This window comes from Papaver somniferum, chromosome 1 (genome assembly GCF_003573695.1).
Source record: "Papaver somniferum cultivar HN1 chromosome 1, ASM357369v1, whole genome shotgun sequence".
NCBI classification, from domain to species: Eukaryota; Viridiplantae; Streptophyta; class Magnoliopsida; order Ranunculales; family Papaveraceae; genus Papaver; species Papaver somniferum.
The window spans coordinates 215,978,811-216,001,305 of record NC_039358.1 but is presented as its reverse complement, the minus strand read 5'-3'; the positions used below and the strand labels follow the sequence as shown (position 1 = coordinate 216,001,305).

At 35.4% G+C, this 22,495-nt stretch overlaps 1 long non-coding RNA gene and 1 other non-coding gene across 2 annotated transcripts; both read left to right on the top strand.

Moving 5' to 3' along the window:
- Positions 1 to 1,889: 1,889 nt before the first annotated feature.
- Positions 1,890 to 3,205, top strand: LOC113336716. The gene is made up of 2 exons (XR_003354000.1): positions 1,890 to 2,099; positions 2,255 to 3,205. It is a non-coding gene; the product is annotated as an uncharacterized LOC113336716 (long non-coding RNA).
- A 19,216-nt stretch (positions 3,206 to 22,421) lies between these two features.
- On the top strand, positions 22,422 to 22,495 carry TRNAN-GUU. The gene has a single exon. It is a non-coding gene; the product is annotated as a tRNA-Asn (tRNA).

Here is a 22,495-nt window from a genome sequence, read left to right as displayed (position 1 = left end):
CTTTCGTCACGAGTAAAGCTGAACTTAGCTAAAGCAAAAGCTTACCAACACATATTTCGAGAAATAGATAGGCGAGATAAACTCGGCTCGAAATAGCAAATGTGTATAATTGAAGTCCATATAGTAATACGACTTTTGTCTCAAATAGGAGATAAAGTAGATAGACTTTTGAGTGATAGATAAGTTCAAGTCTCCACATACCTTTTGTTGATGAAGTTTCACAAATTCCCTTGAGTAGTTCTTCTTTTTCAATCGATGAATGTCGTGGAGTCTAAGGCTCAACTACACTTACTATCCTAATCCGAGACTTAGCTATAAGTAGACTAGAAATCAAGACTTATAATTTTAACAACTAAACTTGACAAACAAGCTTGAGATAGCAACGCTTGCGAGTTCGACCGAACAATGCTCTAACACAAAGGAGATATGGTTTGCAAAAGGAAGAATTGGGAAAGAATTGCTTACATGCAAACAAAAATAAATACATGAAGATTTGGATATTTGAGAAAATAAATGGCATGCATGAGAAATAATCCAAAATATTCACTAACATATTGGGTATTAGTTTCCTTTAAATGGTGTAAAGTGATGCAGAAAGGGACGATGTGGTACACTACCATTGGGTAATTGGTTTATCACTTAACACATGGGGAACTTCTATTGGGTTGATGATGTAATGATGAGAATTAAAATGGAAGGTAGAATTCTTCTGGCCCTATATATACCGTGTTATTCAATCAAGGAAGGGGGTCGGAGTCTGAGCAAAGTAGTAGAGTTTTTATTTTATTTTATTTTTTGTAATAATGGAGTAATTTCTCCATTAATGTTAAGGAGGAAATCATTTTATGTAATAGCATTCAAGTATTTTCTATCGAAGTACTCTTGAGTGGATTTAATTTTTCATTAATTTATCTTCTAAAATATTTCCTTCTTATTGGTTTTGAATAATAATCGGTTGTTGATATTTTATGAGTAAAGGAAGTTGTACCTTTTTGTCTGACAATGAAAATTAACGTCAAATTTTCCGAGACGTACATATTTGGTCCTGAATCGTCTTGAGTGATAATATACCTTTTTGGCTGACAATGAAAATTGACGTCAAATTTTCCGAGACGTACATGTTTGGTCCTCAATCGTCTTGAATGATAGTATGATTATTTTTTAGTGATAAATTAATGTTTTACATATTTAACTTGGTGGATTCTGAAATCCTGGTTTACTTTATTTTCTTCTTTATTTCATATTATTGGGTTCAATTAATATATCCAATCAAGTTTTATTTGTTTCATATAATTCAATTAGAGATTAAAGATAACAATTAATTAGTCATTGTGGATCGAACCGTACTTGCATACTGTCCAATCGATAGCCATGCACTTGCGGTATAATAAAATATCCCGTCACGCAACGACGGATCGCCAGATACAAAAACTCGTGAAATGGTATTGAAGAAGACGCACGACGCTCGAGACGCATCAATCAATCAGATGTATCCTTTTAAGGCTAGACCACTGGGTTTAGTGCAATCTTAAAGAACTTATCGTCTAAAGAGGGCATAACTGTAACGACCCTCAAGCTCGTCAATGTTGTTAGACTAGTCAAGAGACGGCTCAGCCGCTAATGACTCGATTAATTAGAGATGAAACTTAATTAATAGAAATTAATCTAACAACAATCTAGATACGAAACTAGTACCACCAGATAGATCTCAAAAAATTATGTGCAATGGCCTACTCGAACGCGTCAGTTGGATACCAGACGAAGAAAATATCATCACGTTAATATGAAGGGCAAAATAATATTTATGCAGTTTAGCCGTCTCCGCTGCCCTTATCCTTTTCATGGGTTCCTTAGTAATTTTGCTGGTCTTATCAACAAAACCGATCGAAGAGAAACTCATTTCTCTTTTCTTCTTCTCTTTCCTTCTTATTTCTTCTTCTTCTTCTCTGTTCTTTCTCTTCTCCTCTCTGACAATCTTAATTTCAAAGTTTTGAGCGTGATTTTGTCTGGGTGGTTCATCAGAATCATAGTAACCTGTTGAATTGAGTGAGAAGGTGATGATACTGCTATCGATTGATTTTTGGAAGAAGCAGAAAAGGGTAGGGTTCTGAATTGATTGATTTCTTTTCTTGAAATTGCTTTGTGTTGGTAGATTAAAGATGGGTCTTCTGTTAATTTTGAGTTAGAGATTTGTTTGAGGTTTAATTTTGATTTCATATAAAATTAGGGTTTGTATGAATTGTTGAAACTGCAGGTGAAGTTGTAACTTCAAATGGAAATGTTAGTGAAGTTGAACTTAGTTAGATGAACGAAGGTCGCTGGTTTTGATTGTTTGGAAATACAGGGGAACTAGTATTGATGTGAATTGCAGGAGTTGGTTGTGAAATGAAGATTAAAGTTGAATATCAAGAAAGTGGTAGCTAGTTCATATAATGGGTGTCCAATGTAGTAATGAGTGATGATGAAGGCTGCAGTTTGAATGGTTGTACAAAGTTGGAGTTGAGGTTTAGATGACTAGTTGTTGAAGCTGATGTCTGCAATTGAGAACAAGGTACTGATTGTGCTAGTTAGAATAAGGCATAGGTGTTGCTGTTAATGATTGAAATTGAATGAGACTTGAGATATAAGTATAGAACAGTTGGTGGAGGAGTTAATCTGAGTTGTAAATCGAGGGGCAGTGCTGTCTGCAATGAAGTTGCAGATCGAGGTTGTGTTAAATTGCAACTGTGGTGAATTTGCAAGTAAACTGAGCTTGTGTTTGTGGATAAATTATGAAGTTCGTTCGGTCAGGATGTAATGTTTTAGTGAATGCAAAGTATAATTATGGCTGTTGGAGTTGAGAGAATAGTTAAGGCTAATGAGGAACTGAAATGGGTTGTACTCCAATGTTGTTGAGATAGTAGTATTGCTCTGACTGTAATTATGATGATGGCGTTACGATTGTGTGAATGTGTCATGATGATTGTGATATTATTAAGGTGTAAGAATAGTCAGAGTTGGTTTGGATTGTATTTATATATATGGTGGTGTTGTGTATAAGCTGAAGTTGGTTAAAGAGTTGTTAGGGCAGAGACCTTAGTGAAAGCCTGTATTTGCAGAATCGATGTAGATATGGTGTTGTTGAGTTGATTGTGTGTCTGTGAAGCTGTAGAATAAGTTGGCAGTCTTGATAAGTTTTTGTTCAATTTGAACTTAAATTGATATATTATTGTTTGTGTTGCATTATCTTAACACATTAGGAAGTTGTGGCCTATGCAATGGCATGTTGGTCAGCTCAGGTGGCATAGTGTATCTGCCTGAGTTAGCTCAGTGACCAGACTTGACTCAGTGGACCTTGACCGATTTGACTCAGTTGACCATATGACCTGGACTTAGATGTTGACTGTTAGTTAACCTGTAACCGTTGGTTTGACAGTTAGTGCCGTTAATTGACTCAGATGGACTGGACCTTACGTTAATGGGCTTGTTTAGCTGACTTGGGCTTTGGCATAGTTTTCCTATTTTGATGTTTTTGACCCCTTATGGTCCGAATTAGCCTTTTGTTCATTTTACAAAGTTGTAGATATTCCTAAGACTTATCTAATGGACTATAAAATCAGTCCAATTGAATTAGTAAACCTTTAGATGTGCTATAGATAGATGATGAAAAAGTGTAGAACCATAAATGGGTTTAGAATCATTAGATAGTTCACTTAGTTCATAACTAGAGAATTGTATAAAATTATTTTATGAACTTTGTATGAGCCTTTTGGCTAAACTCTTAGATTGATTGTGTGATTAACAGTTAGTCAATATTAACAACGATTGATTAAAGGATGAACCGACGGATTGAGGAATTCGAGGTAGGAGTGGCTTGTCATCTATTTAGGTGGGAACTCTGTAACCTTCTTGAAATCATTGAGTTTACCTTATCTGCGAGCATGATGAGTTCTTATTTTTGGTGAACTTGATGTTTGTAATTGAATGAGTATGTTGTGTGATATGCATTATGTGGTTCCCTGCGAGGAGTGTCTGTGATTCCCCATAACTTCTTGCTAAGTTTTAGAAGGGCGGTAACTCATCAGTTTACAATATTACTTAGAAGGGAGGTAACTCATCCGTTTGCAATTACTTTCTTGCTTATTAAGATAGAAGGACGATAACTCATCCGTATGAAATATTACCTTAGAAGGGAGGTAACTCATCCGTTTCGATAGTATATATACTATTTTATTTCGGGAATTCACTCATGTGCATATCATACTTGATTGTTTCAGTCTTAGTAGTATGACTGGGTTACTATGATCTTGACTTGGGAAGAAATTCTAGGTTCATGACTGGAGATGGTCATTATTTGGAGTATTCGGCCTACGAATAATGGTTGGGCCTTTTGTGAACCTGCTGTGCGGGGTCAGATCATAGTAATCAAAACTTTATTATATTCTAGACTTAGATGGTGGCATTGGGATTTATGAGGTGTACACATTCCACGATAATATCTTACGGTACCTGGATTCATGCTATCATTTGAGACTGGAGTTATTCATAGCATTTTCTTCTCCATTGAGTGAGACGAGGTTAGGATAACATATGTTTAGGTTGTTAATTCAATTCTCGTAGATCCATCCGGTGGTGGATATTTCATGGATATTGCCACGATGGACGCAATATCCGGGGAAATGAGTTGAAGCAATCTTCTGCTTCGTGTTGTGTGTAAAAGGTGTTATCTGCTTTCTTCTATTGTTCTGTTTCAATTTCATTATCTTTTAGAAATGTGAAGCATGTTAGTGATTACCTAAAAGTTATGTGTTTCCATTGGGCACCCCTTCGGGATGATGTGCTCACTTATTCCCACTTCAGTTTCAGTTTTCAGAAGAAATGGTGCGCGCGAGGATATATCGTTTTCTTTGCTAAAAAGCTTTAACGATTCTAAAGATGTTGTGTGATCTTGGATATGTACTCTTTGTTAATATTTAAAACAACACATTATATTCATATCACTCGAGAGATTTTCATTAAAATAATATCAGAGTATATGGGTTTATTCTGAGACTAGTTTATGGAACGGTGATTCTTAAGACCTTTAATCTAGTTTTGATGCTTCTGTTAGGTTGGTAATCCTATTAGCTAAGCAGGTTTAGTATTTGGGGAGTTTCAATAACCCCACCATCATCACAAAAGAGGAGCCATGGTCCACAAAATATGTGGGATGTTTCGGATGCACTCGAGAGATATCAAAATTCTCTTAACGAGTATAATGAAGGAAAAGCGAATTGATGTAATAAGGAGAGTGTGCTCCATAAATAGGAGATAAAACATAGGAAAAAGGACAAACAATCAAAAATTAAATGATTACTAGGAAAACTAAAGGGTCTCAGCAATTACCCCCTAGACACTAAGGACGTAAACACCAAACTACATGGTCATGGGGAACGAGGCCTGCCGAATCAGCATATCTACATATGCAAGAAACGAAAACCCTAACATTTTGGAACCGATATGAGAAGATCATCAACACCCTAAGCTTGTTTTAAACTCTTTTTTACCATCTATGTTTTACGGCTACTGCTTCTCTTAGATTTAGTTTTAGCTTTTTGGGTTTTCCGGCTACTGTTTCTTTGCTTTTTCAAGTGTTTTTGTGTTTGAATTGTTGCTGATTTTGTATGGTTATGTTTATGAATGGAATATCTTTAGACATACAATCCTTTTCAGTGATGATCTCCACCCAAAACGAAGAATCAGTTCTTGTTCCGGTAACTCAATGAAGATTGGCTTTATTATCAACTGTTGTAGTCTGTAACTTTTCTATTCTTTCTATTTTACTGGACGGTTTGATGGATTTCTTCAACATCATCTTCAACACCTTATCATCTTCATCTCCATCATCTACTGCAGAAACTGCAACAATTAGTTCCAGGACCGAGTTTCCGATGCCAATTCAGACCGATACTAGCCATTTCAAACCGATGTTAGTTACATGTGTTACCCAATTTACTTTGTTCTAGATTTAAACCTTCAGAAATGGTTGGATCTTTCAAGTTTCCTAACACTTTTGTTGAATACAGATTTGTTAATAGGTTTGGCTTTGATTCCAAACCATAAATAATCATTTAACCTAGTTATTTTGATTCTATTGTATGGGACAATTATATTGAGGAACCTCTCTTGTAACTTTTTAATAAGCTTTGATGCATATAAGATTGATGAATCATATAACCATGAAAAATGCACGACCAGTGACCAAGACGGAAAAAAAAGTAGCTAGGAGTATAACACCGCCAAGATGTCGAGCGCAACAAGAGGGACGTGAAATTGTCGCAACATGTGACACGCTGATACATGGTGATGAGTAGGGATGGCAACGGATAAATATCCGCCGGATATTGGCAATACCGATAAGGTTAAGGTTAAGGGTTATCGGATATCCGACATCCGATAATATCCGGCGGAATCCAAAAATTCCATATCGATAAGGTTAAGGATAAGCTATCGGATATCATATATTATTCCGATAATTTACGTTATCTACTCACGATACAAAAAACTTCCAATAATTTCCGTTAATATTCAATAATTTCCGGTAATTTCCGTTAATTTTCGTTAATATTCGAAAATTTCCGATATTTTCTTAGGAGAGGCGTAATCAAATGGCTAAAGAGTAAACCTATAGGGTATTAGGTATCAAAAATTTTCGATTTTTTTATGATATAGTTATACACTAACGGTATCGGATATTAACCTAACGGAAACTCCCTTAACCGATACCGTTATGTTAATAGACGGATATCCGTTACGTTAAGGCTATCGGATATCGGATAACCGTTTTGTCGGATATTAACCTAACGGAATCTGTATATTCGGAAACGGCTACCGGATATCGAATATCCATTGACAAACCTAGTACTGATGAGGCGACACAATGAGGACAGATTGCGAGTGTTGCTCGAACGAGAGCCAACCTGAAAGTGCTCGAGGGGGCTTGCAGCCCACTAGTCATGGGCTTGGGCTCAAACTAGTTGGTGCAGTAAGAAGAACGATTTTTTGGGACCATGGTTTTTTTGGGGGACCATGGTTTTATTTTGGGTAAAGACATTAGAAGTAAATCTAGGTCACCCCTTATCTAGATATTTATATCAATACCTAAATTGCCCTCCTGATTAATTTTGGGTGATGATTAGTTAGTGTTAATAATAGTTAGTGTAATGATTAGTGAGATGATTAAGTTAAAGATAATTAGTGAGATTAAAAAATCAGATAGTTTTTTTTTTTATAGAAGTAGAATTATTGAGAGAGTAAAGTTAGAGAAGATGAAGAAGGAAAACATGAAAAACGATGGATTTTACCAACCACAACCGGATGAAGGATATTTGGGTACCCAGGTATGCTTCAAACTTAGATAATGTTGGTTGAATTGCTCCAAACTTTCAAAAAAAATGAAACTTTTTATGTAGATTTAGGCCAGTTCGGTTACCATATGTCAAGAACATGTAATCGAACACACTTGAAAGTGTAGTTCGGTTACGTTTTCCAAACACGCAGGCTACCGAACTCGCTCGTTAATGGAGGTTTTGGTCGTACAGTGTAACGTTCGGTTACCTAGGATAAAATGGTAGGTAACCGAACTTTGAACTTAATAATTTATTTGGGTACATCTTGTGTGTTCGGTTAGTTCGCAAACTTCAACGCAACCAAGTTCCCAACCGAACTTCCGGTTAAAAGTAACCTAGTGTTAGAAGTTCGGTTGGTTCGCAAACTTCAACATATTTTGCGAATCAACCGAACTGGGCTTATATATGCATATATGCAATTAGGCAAACGTTCGGTTACTACGAAATTTATTTCTTGGCGAATTAGGTAGAGTTCGGTTACGAAGTTTCAAAGGTAGAGTTCGGGTACAAAGAAAACTTAACATTTTTGCGAACGAACCGAACTTGTGGACTTCTCATTATTTTCGTAAACTAAAGTTCGGTGATATCCTTATTTTACGAAGGAACCGAATTTATGGACTTGTGTTGTTCTAATACAAGGAGTTCGGTTAAAAGTATTTTTTTGCGAATCAACCGAACTCTGAGTTCGGTTAAGAAAAAATTAGTTCGTGATAACCGAACTTTTCTCTGAAAAAAACAACCCTCAATTAAACCTCTCTGCAACTTCCATTTTCAACTCATTTCAATGATTACTTCTCATTTATTCAACCAAAAACGAATGACAAGTAATGGATTTGTGAGAATATCTTTGTTAATGTTATAAATTAAGCTATATATATATATATATATAGTGGTGGTGGTGGTTGGTGGTGGTGGTAATTGGAGGTGGTCATGGTAATCGGTGGTTGGTGGTGTGATAATCGGAGGAGGTGGTGGTGGTAATCGGCGTTGGTGGGCGGTGATGGTGGTGGTAATCGGTGGTTGGTGGTGGTGATAATTGGAGGAGGTGGTGGTGGTAATCGGCGATGGTGGTTGGTGGTGGTGGTAATCGGTGGTTGGTGGTGGTGATAATCGGAGGTGGTGGTGGTGGGAATCGGCGGTGGTGGGTGGTGGTGGTGGTAATCGGTGGTTGGCGTGGTGGTGGTGGTGGTAATCCGCAATGGTGGGAGGTGGTGGTGGAGGAGGTGGTGGTTATATATATATAGGTGGTTATTGGGTTGGTTTTAAATTAAATTAGATTAAGGGTAGGTTAGTCATTTTAATACTTTAGGACACCCCTTATAACTATAGAGAAGGTGGCCTAATAAAACCATATTCTCCTCAAAAAAACCATGGTCCCTTAAAAATTGATTTTAGGCATACCAAAAATTTTCAAGGCATACAAATAGTTTTCCCATCCTAGGTGACCTTATAAGGGGTGTCTATTGAGTAGTTCAATTACCTATATACCCTTGAACCTAAAATCAAAAAATAAACTATCTTAAACATCTCTTCTTCTTCCTCCAGCTAAACCACCTTCCTTTTCTCTCGGATTATTTTTTTTCATCACTGTAATTAATTATCGATTCGTGAAATTTCGATCATCGGTTAAATTGAACTATATAATAGATCGTACAAAGAAAAAAGCAAACTTCAGGTGTTCTAAATCCTCTTCCAATCCATGAATTAAAGAAGAATAATCAATTGAAGATGAAGGTGTAAAAACTATAATTGAACCAGAAATTGAATCGGAAATTCAACCATTTGAAGCTCCAAATACTGAAATGAGGATAAGAAGGTATTCCCTACAAACCCAATCTTTTATTTGTTGTTTTTCATGGATTGAATGGGTTAAATTGCTAAAAACTTAGGGTTTTTGACGATTACAGTAGCAGGTTCGGCTGATAATTGAGTTGAGTTTTGAGCCGAACTGTTCTTGAAATTTTACCCTGAAAGTGTCTATGAAAAGTTCAACTAAACCGTAAATGTCAATTTTTAGCCGAACCCCAAAATGTGTATTGAATACGTCCCAGAACAGTGTCAGGTTCGGCTAATACCTTGCAAACCTTCCGGCCGAACCTGAGAAGTGAAATTTACCCCAGGTAGTTATCAGGTTCGGCTGACTCGATTAGATCACTTTCAAGCCGAACCTCTCTCTGTAAACACTTCGAAAATATTGATTTGCAGGCTCTAGGTTCGGCTAGCTCGTGTTGTTGAGTTATCAGCCGAACCTTCTCTTTGCACACTCAAGTTTTTCGATCTTGTTTTGGCCATAACATTTTCGTCCGATGTCGGAATGACCTCATTCTTTTTGCGTTGTGTTTTTATTTTCATTCTCTTGAAGTTGAAGATAAGATCTAATTGATTTTAATGAGTTTAATATGGACCTTGGTATCCAATATTCTTATCCAACGTTGAAGATAAGATCTAATTCATTATCCAATATTGATCTTCTTTGTTCATGGACTTATTCTTGAGGTTGAAAACGATCTTGAGAGGGAAATTTCTTTTCTTCGTCTTTGTCCTATTCTTTCTCCCGGTCTTCCCAACGTATACAATACCCTTTTTAACCTTGCTACCGCCGGTTCCACTACGCTCACAAATCATTTCAAACCGATCCCATCGGCTTTGTTGTCCTTTAACTAGTACACAATTTATCTTCATCGCGTGTTCCTCAAGCCAATCCAGAACTTCTGGTTTAGTTTTCCATATCAACGTTCATTCCAAAACAAGTAATATGTAAGAAAAACTTTGGAATATTCCGACAACATTAAGGTAAACAAAAGGTTCTTACATACCAAATAATTTTGGAAGTGATCCTTTGGTATTCTCGTGAATTATGTCTACTGGATCAGGTTGATTTTCCATGGGTCCAAACACGATCTACAAAGAATATAGCAAGGTTAAACACTAGAAAGGGAATATAATAACAAGGTTCGGCGCATTCGATAATCACATTATGTGCCGAACTATAAACATTTACAGGTTTCGGCTTATACAATATCCTCAATATGTGCCGAACCACGAACAATATTTTAACCCAAAAATTAACAAATTCATATTCGGCTCAGACGATAATCATATTATGTGTCGAACCTTGAACATAAGAGGTTTCGGCTGATACGATATTCTCCATATGTGCCGAACTAGTAACAATATTTCAACCCAGAAATTAAAAAATTATGTTCGGCACATACAATTTTGGAAATATAAGCCGAATTAGTAATGATTCTATTCCGGGCTATTCAGGATGTTGTTCGGCTTACTATGAAACTTTCATATAAGCCGAACTAGTGTCTAGCAAAAGGGTTGGAATTGGAAATTATAGGTTCGGCGCATGCAGTAAACAGATTCAGTAAGCCGAACCGTTCATCAATTGGTAGATTCGGCTCATAGATGTGAGCCGAACATCAACCTGTTTCGCCGAACCATGATTCAAAAAACCTAACTTTTGATAATTGAGAGATGTAGAAGTGAGATTAAGTATAGGATATAAGTGTACCCGTGTATTAGAAGCATTGGGTTCCTCATCAATGTCTTCATCATCATGATTTGGCTCATAAAAATCATCATCTTGAGTTTGTGTTTGAGTTTGAGCTTGAGTTTGAGTGGGTGTAAAATCATTCTCATAATCTAAGAAATCAGCAATTTCTGGATCATTGTTGTAGTTGATATGTATTTTCCTAGGTTTTTTAGATGAATGATGACCTTCCTCATCCTCCATTGAATCAAGAATTAAAATTTTCTCACTTTCTCCTTCTCTTTCTCTCCTTCTTAACCAAACCAAAACTTTGATTTTTTTCCTCAAATTTTTCATCTAAACAACTCTTATAATTCTGAAAATTATTTTAATCACTAATCAAGATTATTAACACTAATACGTAAAGGGCAGATTTGCCATTAAAAATTTTTTGGGTTAAGGGGTTATCTGATATTGCTATTTCACAACCTTTTTTGTCTTCATTCAGTATGCCTTGGAAGATTTTGGTATGCCCAATATTATGGTTCTTAGAAATCGTTCCCTGAAAGTACTCGAGGGGGCTTGTAGCCCACTAGTCATGGGCTTGGGCTCAAACTAGTTGGTGCAGTAAGAATCCCTGGACCGGGAAACACAGGTGGGCAAAGGTGACCTTTTTACGGGGTACGACTTAATAGAGAGAGTTAACACAAGGAAGCGGATTCGATAAACCACCAATAAACATCTTGTGATTCTGCCACATCTGCTGACGAAACTCGAAAGCCGTCCATGGATGTAACATCTTGCGATAGCAAAATGCAATATTTCAAGAGATTGATGGCAAGGAATTCCGTATTCTTTATCACAATGACGGCCTTGTTTGGCAAAATTTATGATAATCTATTTATGATTATAGATAATCATAAATAGATAAATGATTTTAGTATAGTCATTTTTATAATAAATTTTCACAAACACCTTTATCAAATAATTGATTATCTTTAAAAAATGCTCCCGAAAAAGAGTGGAAAAAATAATGATTCAGAACTTTTTTCTAAGTTCCCTAGTGTTTTTTTAACCCTCTCTTGATAGTTTATAGAAAATAAGAGGAATAAACTCAACTCAATTTTATTAAGAAAAAATAATTGATTATAATAATTTTTAAACAACTTTTTTCTGTTTCTGAAAATAATAGATTTTTTCAATTTTGATTAAAATAATCAATTATTATAATGGTTACCAAACATATATATAATCTATTATGAACAATATAATAAATTATGGGCTGATAATCCATTATATTAATGGTTACCAAACAGCCCCGATTAGTTTGGTCAAATAATGATTAGTTTGGTCAAACAAAACCGATTAATCCCTAACCAAAAAGAAGCATATATCCCTTTCGTCCATACCCTACTATATTTGTCACCAAATAATAGGTACAGTACCCCAAATTACCATAACATGATTGAATGTGATTTGATGGGAATACCGAATATACTCAAATACTTTTTTTCCAAAATGTCAAAGCACATTACAAACTCTACAAATTCAATACCAATATATTTGATCAACCAAGACACTCAATTTATACGTTGGACCTGAAAATGGTATGAATACGGACGGCAGTGTCCGCCTCTAGTTTAGATCACTGTGGTGGCCTTGCCAAGATGCCAAAATTTATGCCATATCTTGGGAGAGAGTGACATGCCAACTTTAGCTTACAATCTTAGGGGCGGCAATCGGCATAATGTCGCGATCATGCAAATGTGGACCGGGTTTGTGATGGTATTTTGTATGTCACAATTTGGACGGATTAGTTCTTATCAATCATTGCTAGCAAAATTGTTAGATTTTCTTTCGAACATACAAGTAGTTTTCAAGTAGTGATTTACTGCATTCCTGGATTAACATCTGGCTTTAGAGGAATCAAACATGCAATCAAATTATTAGCTGGGTTAGCCATTTGGTTCTTTCACGTATTTCTCCCCTTGAGCCGTCCCACGTTATTGGTGAGGTGAGGATATGGAGTTCTTTACGTGCTAATATAGTTCTTTACTGGTTCTTTCACCAATTTTGATCTTGTCGACTGATTTGGTCATGCAAATTTTGTGGAAGAAGCTTGCAAATCAAGTATTCTTTTGCAGACGTAACATCTTGACTGGTACTTAGACGCATTTCGGTATCAATATAACACACAAACGTTTATTGTTTGGCTGCTTTATCAGCACAGCCAGAAATTTTTACTAACAACTCAGTTTTAACAAAACTAAAATCATTTAGAATAAAAAGAAAATCTTCTAAGATGGAGTTATTGAATCAGCTAATCTGGTCCATACTTTTATTAAGAGATAGCATTTTTGACGGCACTTCTAAAGCAAACTTCGTTGTAGCCTCTTGCTTTGACCCTCTTTGCATCTTCAAGTAAGGCAAGGCATTCAGTTTCTTCAAAGTTCACGGCTTGCCCTGCGATTGTCTTGCATCCTTTGCATTCACCTGTTTGGTCGGAAATCACAATACCAACACCAGATTTATTAATATTTTTATCATAAGAAGCATCGCAGTAAGCAATATAGCAGTCCTCTGGAAGGTCATCATTAGAAGGTGATACATGTTGATGACTAACAGATGAATGATTATTAGTACTACTAGTGGTAGTGCCACTAGTATCACTAATAAGTTCAGAAGCAAGTCTGACAATACTTCGAACATTAAGAGGTTTTTGTTGGAAGATGTGAAAACATTTATTCCTTCGCAGAAACCATGCTTTGATTAGTACAGAGAAGCACATGTCATTGCTAGATAAGAGATATTTATTAATCCAATCATGAGTATTAGCTACAGTGGAAGAATCATGAAGCAAATACTTCCAAATGGAAAAGAAGTCCAAACAGATCTAGAGAAAGGACAATGAAGGATTAGATGCTCAACTGTTTAAAGAGAATTGGAATCACACATGCTACAAGTATTATCTTGACTCAGTTTAAAAATAGACAACATATTCTTAGTATGCAGAATGCCTTCAATGCATTTCCACAAGAACAATTGTATTTTGGGCAACAAAGAAGCTTTCCAAAGATTTTTATAGATAGGATTAGCCTGAGTATTAGGGCCCCCAACAGGAAAATCACCAACCAAAAATTTGTAAGCCGACTTAACATTAAACTTACCATTTTTAGTGAAAGGAAAAATCAATCTGTCTTTGCCTATTATAGGAATCCTAATTTTCATGATTTTCTGGTAATTGTTATGAGTGAAAAAAGCTTGCACTAGGTTTGCATTCCAAGTCTTACTATCTTTATCAACCAATTTTTTCACACACATATTAGGATTAAGGTAACAGATGCATAAGGGGGAAGACATATTAGGCACCCAATTCTCCATAAAATAATTTTTTTTTTAAATTTAAAGTATAAGCATAATTTAAAATCGTTTTTAATTTAATTTTTTTTTATTTTTACTCATATAACTAATAATTCTACCATTTGGTTTCAAATTAACTTTTAAAATTTTTAAACATAATTAAGTCGAAAATAACCTCTTATATCCAAATTCCAAACACTATCCCAGTAGTCGCTCAAGGTAAAACACTTTAGGGAATATCAATGAAGATGGAGCTCTGGCGATTGACTCGGGAGACTAACTCGGCGATTGACTAAATCTAACCGAGTCATTAAAAATCTCAGCTAAAATCTATTTTAATCTTTGAAATCTTTCTATATGTATTAATTGTCATCTTTTCTCTTTGTTTCTTATTATTGAGTTTTCTATTTCCATGAATTAACTAGTTTTCTTTAATTTTTTCGGTTTTATCTTTCGTCTTCTTTCCTAATCCGGATCTTTGATATTCAATGTTTTAAATTGATCCTTTTTACTCCATTGTATTTGTTGGTTTCCATGTCTAACAGGTTTTGCTAGGTTGTATGGTCTTTCACTCTGCAAAGGTTCCGCTGATTAAAGGTCCTCACATCCCCTTAAAGGTTTTGTTGCAATGGAGATGAGAGATCATTTATCAATGGAGCCAGTCATCATATATAGGTACATTAAAAGATGGTCTGGTCAAAAGCAAGTTAAAAATTGTGGGCGGTGGGTGCTTTCTCAGCTTGGGTTGATGATTTATCATCTCAATCATACGATAAGTGGTGAAATTTATCTGAAGCAATCTACACGTTGGGAAAAAAAAATACATGCAATACCTCTATAAATAGGAAAGGTAAGAATAAATGTCTTCACCAATTTCTCATTTTCCTGGTGTTGTTTGTCTTTTTCTTCTTTGTAATGTCTATAAAATCAGTTAGTGAAGTTTCTGATCTTATTGAGCGGATTAAAAATAAAAATATAGATGAAGATGATCAAATTAGAAGAGTGATTAAGTATCCTCATATCAAGCTCAGTCCTGGAATTAAAAAGTGGGAAATTAGCCTGATTGGAAAGGTTTTCTGTGAGAATCCTATGGGTATTGAGAAATCTGAACGAGAAGCGGCGATGCATGAGGACGTTATCATTTTCAAATCATAATTCATGCAATGAATATGTTTATCTTTGGGTTCTAGGAATTGGATGAGTATAATTCAGTTCTAGAAAATGTCCTCAGAGTTTTGATAGTTATCTAATTGCTTTTAGAGAATGAAATCCTTCTGTTTTCCCTAAGATTCTTTATTTTCTTACTCAAAATTTTTGGATTGATATTAAAAAGCTGCCACCAGAATTCCTAAATGTTGAAGTGGAAAATAGGATTCCAAGTATACTAGGAAATCCTCTCAAGATTGAACCAGAAGATGGAAGCCCAACAAATACAAATGCAGCCAGTGTTGATATCGAGTTTAATATATGAAATCCAATGTTAAGAGGTCTTCTCATAGAAGATGCAGCTAAAAGTACTCAATGGGTTCATATCTACTTCCAAAGAAAACCAAGAAAGCTTTTCCCAACTTTCCTTATTCAAGATCATGTAGAAACTGAATGTGTTGACAAAGCAAAGAATGTTCAGACTACTTCTGGCTATATCTTCAAGTTGGGGGAAGATTTTAGAGAGGTTATTGATATAAAGAAAAATAACCCCACGTACAGATAAGGAGAGAAAATTATTGTTTCTCCAAAAAAGAGTAGAAGCAAAAAGAGAAAGAAAAAGAAGAATTTTAAAATTCCTGAAGAAGGATTTCATGTCTCTACAATATACTATCAATCTGAAAGTGGTAGTGAATTTTCAACAGCTAGAAGACCAAGGAGAAGTAAAGACATGTCAAGAGCTAGTTTATGGAAGACCATTCTCAATAAATGTACTATAATAAATACTCTCAAGAACCGGAGCAAATGCGGGAAACAATTTACAAGCCCGTGGATGGGATAATTAAGTAATTCAAGCATTTTGGAAACAACAGGCAGAGCAGGAAGACCGTTTTTTTTTTTTTTTTTTTTTTTTTCTGAACATTTATCTATTAAGTTTAATATATTCAAGTTTCACTCTATTAAATTATGGGTTCATCAGTTAGAAAACATAGTCTTTATAGAATTAGTACCTTTTATCCCTTAAATTTGACTGATTTTGTTAATATGAAGATTCTTACATGGAATTAATGTCCAAGGATTAGGAAACAAACATACTACAAATCATCTTAAAGATTGCATATCTAAATATAGTCCAGACATCATTTTTCTTTCTAAGACTAAACAACACGATAAAAATGCATTTTTTATTTTTACATGATATGGGTTATCCTAATGTATGGTGTTACAATAAGAAAGTTAAAGCAAGAGGCTTAGCTGTATGTGAAAGGATGGGTTTAAGATTGAACTTATACATTACACTAAAAGTATGGTGAATTTTATTGTGCAACAATGGGCCCGTCTTAACATGTATGTTTAGTCCTTGCTACAATTATGAAAGGACTCAACAGTGTAGTTTAATACAAGAACTCGGTCAAAATATGGATTTTTCATGGTTTATTATTGGAGACCTAAATGTCACTTTATCTTACCTTGACAGAAAATCTTTTCCATCCCATAAGCCTTCAACACCTGAAATCATCCAACAAACAATAAATTCTTTTGGTATTCAAGAAATCCTTTCTACCGGACAAAGAAGAGAAATCATTTAAAACAAGTGAAAACAAAACTTAACAGAGCTCTAACAACAATTCAGTGGTTGTCTATATTTTTAAATGTTATCATCAATAATCTTATCATATGATTTGACCATGCACCGATTCTTCTCAATACCCTTCCTCAACGAGATAAGTTATACGAACCATTCAGAGTTTATGAAACTTGGACAAAATATGCTTCTTTCAAGTCCATGATTCAAGCAAGATTGAAGGTTAAACACTCGGGTTCTTCATCTGTTCAATTTACCAGGAACACAATGATGCTAGAGAGGGTATAAGAGAACAAAATACAAATATTTTTTGGGAATATATATAGAAAAATTCATGGTATTCAAGAAAGAATTCAGTACATTGAAGGGAATTCAAATGAACAACAAGAAAAGCTGAGAAATCAGCAGATGGAACTTCAACAGTAGTTTGAGGTGAAGGCTGATATTATTTTTTAGTAATCTAGAGATAATATTTTGAAAACTGAAGACACAAACTCAAAATACTTCCATGCAAAAGAAAATTTCATAAGACGAAGAAATCAGATAGACTCGATAAAAGATGAACAAGGTAACTGGTATAATTCTATGGAGGACATTCAAAATCTTCTTATATCCCACTTTAAAGATATATCTACTACATCTGATCCTCCTCAAGGCTCAGATGTGTTCAAACTGATAACACCATGTATTTCAGAAGAAGACAATAACGAACTTACTAGATATTCTTGTAGTTATGAGATCAAATTAATAAGTGGTGTTTCAAATAAATTCACGGGCTTCTCCAAGACAGATGGATTTCAAGCAGTCTTTTATCATAAATGTTGAGATGATATGGTTTTGACGGTGAAACATTTTTGTAAAACAAGGTATATGTTAAAAACATATGAATCATACTTACCAAGTGTTAATTCAAAAAAAAAAACCACTCTGTGTATAAACACAAGCGGATTTTAGACCAATAATTTTATGTAACATAGCTTTACAAGGTCATTTATAATATTTTAGCGAATCGACTGAAGAAATATTTGAGTAGAATTATATTCCCTTGGAAAGCTGCATATATTCCAGGCGGAAATATTCTAGATAATGCCACCATTGTTTATGAGATAATAGATTATATGAATCAGACAAGAGTTTATCTGGGAGTTGTTGCAATAAAGCTATATATGGTTAAGGCATTTCATAGGATGGAGTGGTCTTTGATTTTGAAGATAACGTAACATCTAGGTTTCAATGAAAAATAGTGTCAAATGATCAATCATGCATCAGTACTTCTTCAATATTTATCCTTCTAAATGGATCTCCAACTCCAACTTTTACTCCTTCAAGAGAATTACGCCAAGGTGATGCTCTATCTCCTTATATTTTTATTTTGTGCATGAAGGCTAGTTGCAGCTAATAACAAGACAATATTATGATTATCAACCAGCTCCTACAGGTCCAGAATTCACTCAATTATGTTTTTCAAACGATTGCATACTATTCACAATTGCTTGTGGTTGTTCAGTTTAGAATTTAATGAAGATTATAAGTAATTTTTATGAAGTCTCAGGTCAATGGTCAGTCTCAGCGAATCTAGTATTCATTTCGGTAACAATCTAAATGAAGAAGCAAATATGGACCTTATGATTAAAACGCACCAAATGCCTTTAAAAGAAAAAAAATATCTTGGAATCCATATGTTTGTTGGAAAAAAAATCAGTGCCTTGAAGAAACTTTGGAGAAGATGGAGTATAAATTACAAGGTTATAAGGGAAAATTAGTAAATCAGGCTAGAAGAAGCATTCAAATTCAAGTTGCAGTTAGTACAATGGCTAATTTTCAGATGGGATGTATGCAACTTCCAGGTAAAACTGTAAAGAAGATAGTCTCTCTTCAAAGGAATTATTTGTGGAATAAGAAAAAGACAAATGGTGGATGTCTTATTGCTCGGAAAGAAGTAAACAAACCTAAAAGATATGGGGCTTTGGGATTTAAAAATACTAAATACTTCAATGAAGCATTGCTAGCTAAACTTTCCTGAAGAATGGTTCAAGCGAAAGATGCTGAGTAGGTCAAGATTTTACGGGCCAAATACTTTAGAGGTTTAATTTTTTTACGAAATGAAGTCAATCAAAAAGGTACCTGGTTTTGGAGGAGCATTCAAGTAGGATTAAAATGGGTCAATAAATATCACATATGGGAAGTTGGAAATGGCTCGAGTATTGAAGTTGGCAGAAGTAATTGGTTTGGAGAAATTCAGGAGGAAAATTATATCTCTCAAGTCCCAAGCTAGTTGCAAAGTAAAGATATAGTGGCTGATTTAATTGATGGTGAGAATAAAAGATGGAAAGAAGATAAACTTCAATAAATATTTTCCAATGAGAAAGTCAATAAGATTACAAATATTAGAATTAACAACTTGGAGAAGAACGGTATTTTAAGATGGTCTTTAACAGGAAATGGTATATTCACTGTTGGCTATGTTTATAAAGTTATTTTGGCTCATGAAGATCATCATACAAATAGGATTTAAAAGAATATGTGGTTAATGATTTGGCTTATTCAGGTGCCATATAAATGTCAGATGTTCATAAGGAAAATAGCCAGAGATATTCTTCTAGTTTTAGCAAAATTTCAAAGGCTTAACAGAATGGAGGATACTATTTGCCAAATGTGCAGTCAGGGTCTGGAAACAAAAGATTATCTCCTTCTTCATTGTCCTTTTGTTAGGGATGTCTGGTTTTGTATTTCTAACTCAATATATCAGGAAGCTTTAAAGTTCAGTTCTCTTTAAGACTGGATTAGTTTTGGAATGATAAAAAGAACCTAGTTTCTATAGCCAGATAACATATCAACACGGCAGTGATTACAATGTGGCACATATGGAAAAGTCGTTGCTCTAAATTTTTTGATAGGAAAAACCAACATCTTAGCCTTATAATTCAGCAAATTCATAGCTTTTGCACTAACAATAATAATTCTATGTATGCTCATGATCATAATTTAACTACTAGTTGTGCTAATGGGAAAGGCAGTAGAAAAAATTTGACTGCTCATACTTGGCTGAAAGTCAACATAAATGCTTATATTATGCCCAATTCTAATGTTGCCGGTATTGTTCTTGTTGTGCGTAATCATTTAGGAACTTTACTGGAAGCCGTGGCATGCATGGAGAAAGCTAGAGATGTTGATCAATCTAAGTCTCTGAGACTGTTAAGGCAGATACTTGGAGTTGTTCTGTTATGTGTCTTTGCTTGTCTCAATATATTTGTTTTTTCTTAAAAAACAAAAAAAAAAAACTTAGTAGTCACAAGATTACTTTTAATCCAAATACTGATTTTAAAGTTTTCTTTAAAAAAGTAAAACCAAAAGGCTGGAATGGCTCAGTTGGTTAGAGTGTGTGGCGGTTAACCACAAGGTCGGAGGTTCGAACCGTCCTTCTAGCGCTTTTTTATTTTTAATACCATATTTTGTTTCCTTTGTTTTTTCCCCAACATGATGAAGTAGGTACAACGAATGAACAATTTGTCAAGCGCTTTTTTATTTTTAATACCATATTTTGTTTCCTTTGTTTTTTCCCCAACATTCCACAGACAGTCATTTGCTGCTCAGATATGGTATGTAGCAGGCCATACTTCTGATGAAGTAGGTACAACGAATGAACAATTTGTCAAGCTCGATCATGCAGAGTTTCACAGAAGGTGAAAACTGAAAATCTAAGTTACCTAACTGATCTAGCACATAAACATTCAATCAACTTGTTGGATATACTAAACTGCACAGCTAGGATTGTCTCTAGAGGACATTAAAATAAGCAAAGAAATTTAAATGAAAGTTAGTAGAAATCTATTTTTTTTTTATGATACAAAAGGAATCGTATTAAGAAGCACACAAGTAGTGCACAAGCGAATACACCAAGATCAAGGAACAACAACCCCAACCAAAGCAAAAATTCCAGGAATATATAAAAAGAACCAAAAGCCTCTAAGAAATCCATTAAAACGAACAAGATAAAGTGAACCATGAAAAGAACCGTGAAAAAAACCACCGTTCTGCCGTTTCAGTGCTCTGCTCTCCTATGTTGAGACTCAAAACCAGCCCTCCTACTATTCCAGGTCTGCGGAGCCCTCGCATATGTGAGAAGGCGGCTTTCCTAGGCAGTTTTTTTCACGGTCCGCCAGAATCATTGTTTTAGAAATCGGTACGTAAGTGGGAGCCCTTGTGCTTAGCTGGCTTCCTACTTGACCTCAATAGGGGAGTCCAACACAGCAGTTCAAAAGCAGTCCAACATGTCATGCCACATAAATTGAGACAACATGAATTATTTTCCTCGTACCTTTCGGTTCTGTCAAATGACGACAAATTATAAAACATCACCTGGACATTAGTTGAAACCAGAGAAGAATTCAAAGTAGGCATTCTACGTGTGCAATCAAATTATCCTGGTTAGAGGTTAGCCAATTTGGTTGTCTCACGTATTACCGTCCCACGTTATCGGTGAGAAATATAAATTCCTCCCGTACGTGCTGCTGGTACAGTTCTATACTTGGTACCATTCACTGGTATCTTTCATTGATTTTAATTTTGTACTTCTAGAGTGGGGTAACAGTGAGTTAATCATGCATATTTTTTCTATGCAGCTTGCGAAATCTCAAGTGATCTCAGATCTCTACTGATTTAACATTTTAAATGTGTCAAATAGTATTAACTTTAAAACTTTGAAAAAAAGAAGTACTAAATATAGAATCATTAAAGAAAGAAACTAACAACACACTGATATGTGCTCCGATTGCTCAGATGGCATTCACTCCAGTGATGGACTAAATTGCTTGTCCTACCGAAGTGTTAAAGTCTGCGGACATCCAACTAAAAAGCAATTGGCTATGAATGGAGCGGTCCTTTTATATTATATTTTAAGTTTATTATGTGGAAATTAGGGATGTGAGACTATTTGTCCTTTCACACCCTCCCTCACGTGTAAGACCAGTCACTCGACCTAACACGTGGACCTACGCAAGTGTGGGTCTTGGGTGTGAAGGTGACGTTGGTCACGGTCCACCCCACGTACAGGTCATACGAGTGACCAGTCATTCGGTCACGGGTGTACATGTGCCCACTCGGGTCACGACGGCTACTAATTCGGCCTACACCCCACGTATGAGACCTAGCTCTGATACCATGTTAAAGTCTGCGGGCATCCAACTCAAAACTAATTGGCAATGAGTGGAGCAGCCCTTCCATATTATATTTTAAGTTCATTATGTGAAAACTAGGGACGTGAGACTAATTGTCCTTTCACACGAAGCCGGAGTTTAACATGGTTGTAGTGTGCTACCGAATTCCACATGCTGTTAGGGACCAAGCAAAAATTTAAACTTCTATCTCGTAGAGTAAATCAAATCTCACACTGGAATTGGGTAACACCGGTAGGCTTGTGGTGGGTGGTGGAATGCGGTTACCAATATCTATATATCCAAATGTGATTTCACTGTTTAAACAAAAAGCTGGAATAGCTCAGTTGGTTAGAGCGTGTGGCTGTTAACCACAAGGTCGGAGGTTCGACCCCTCCTTCTAGCG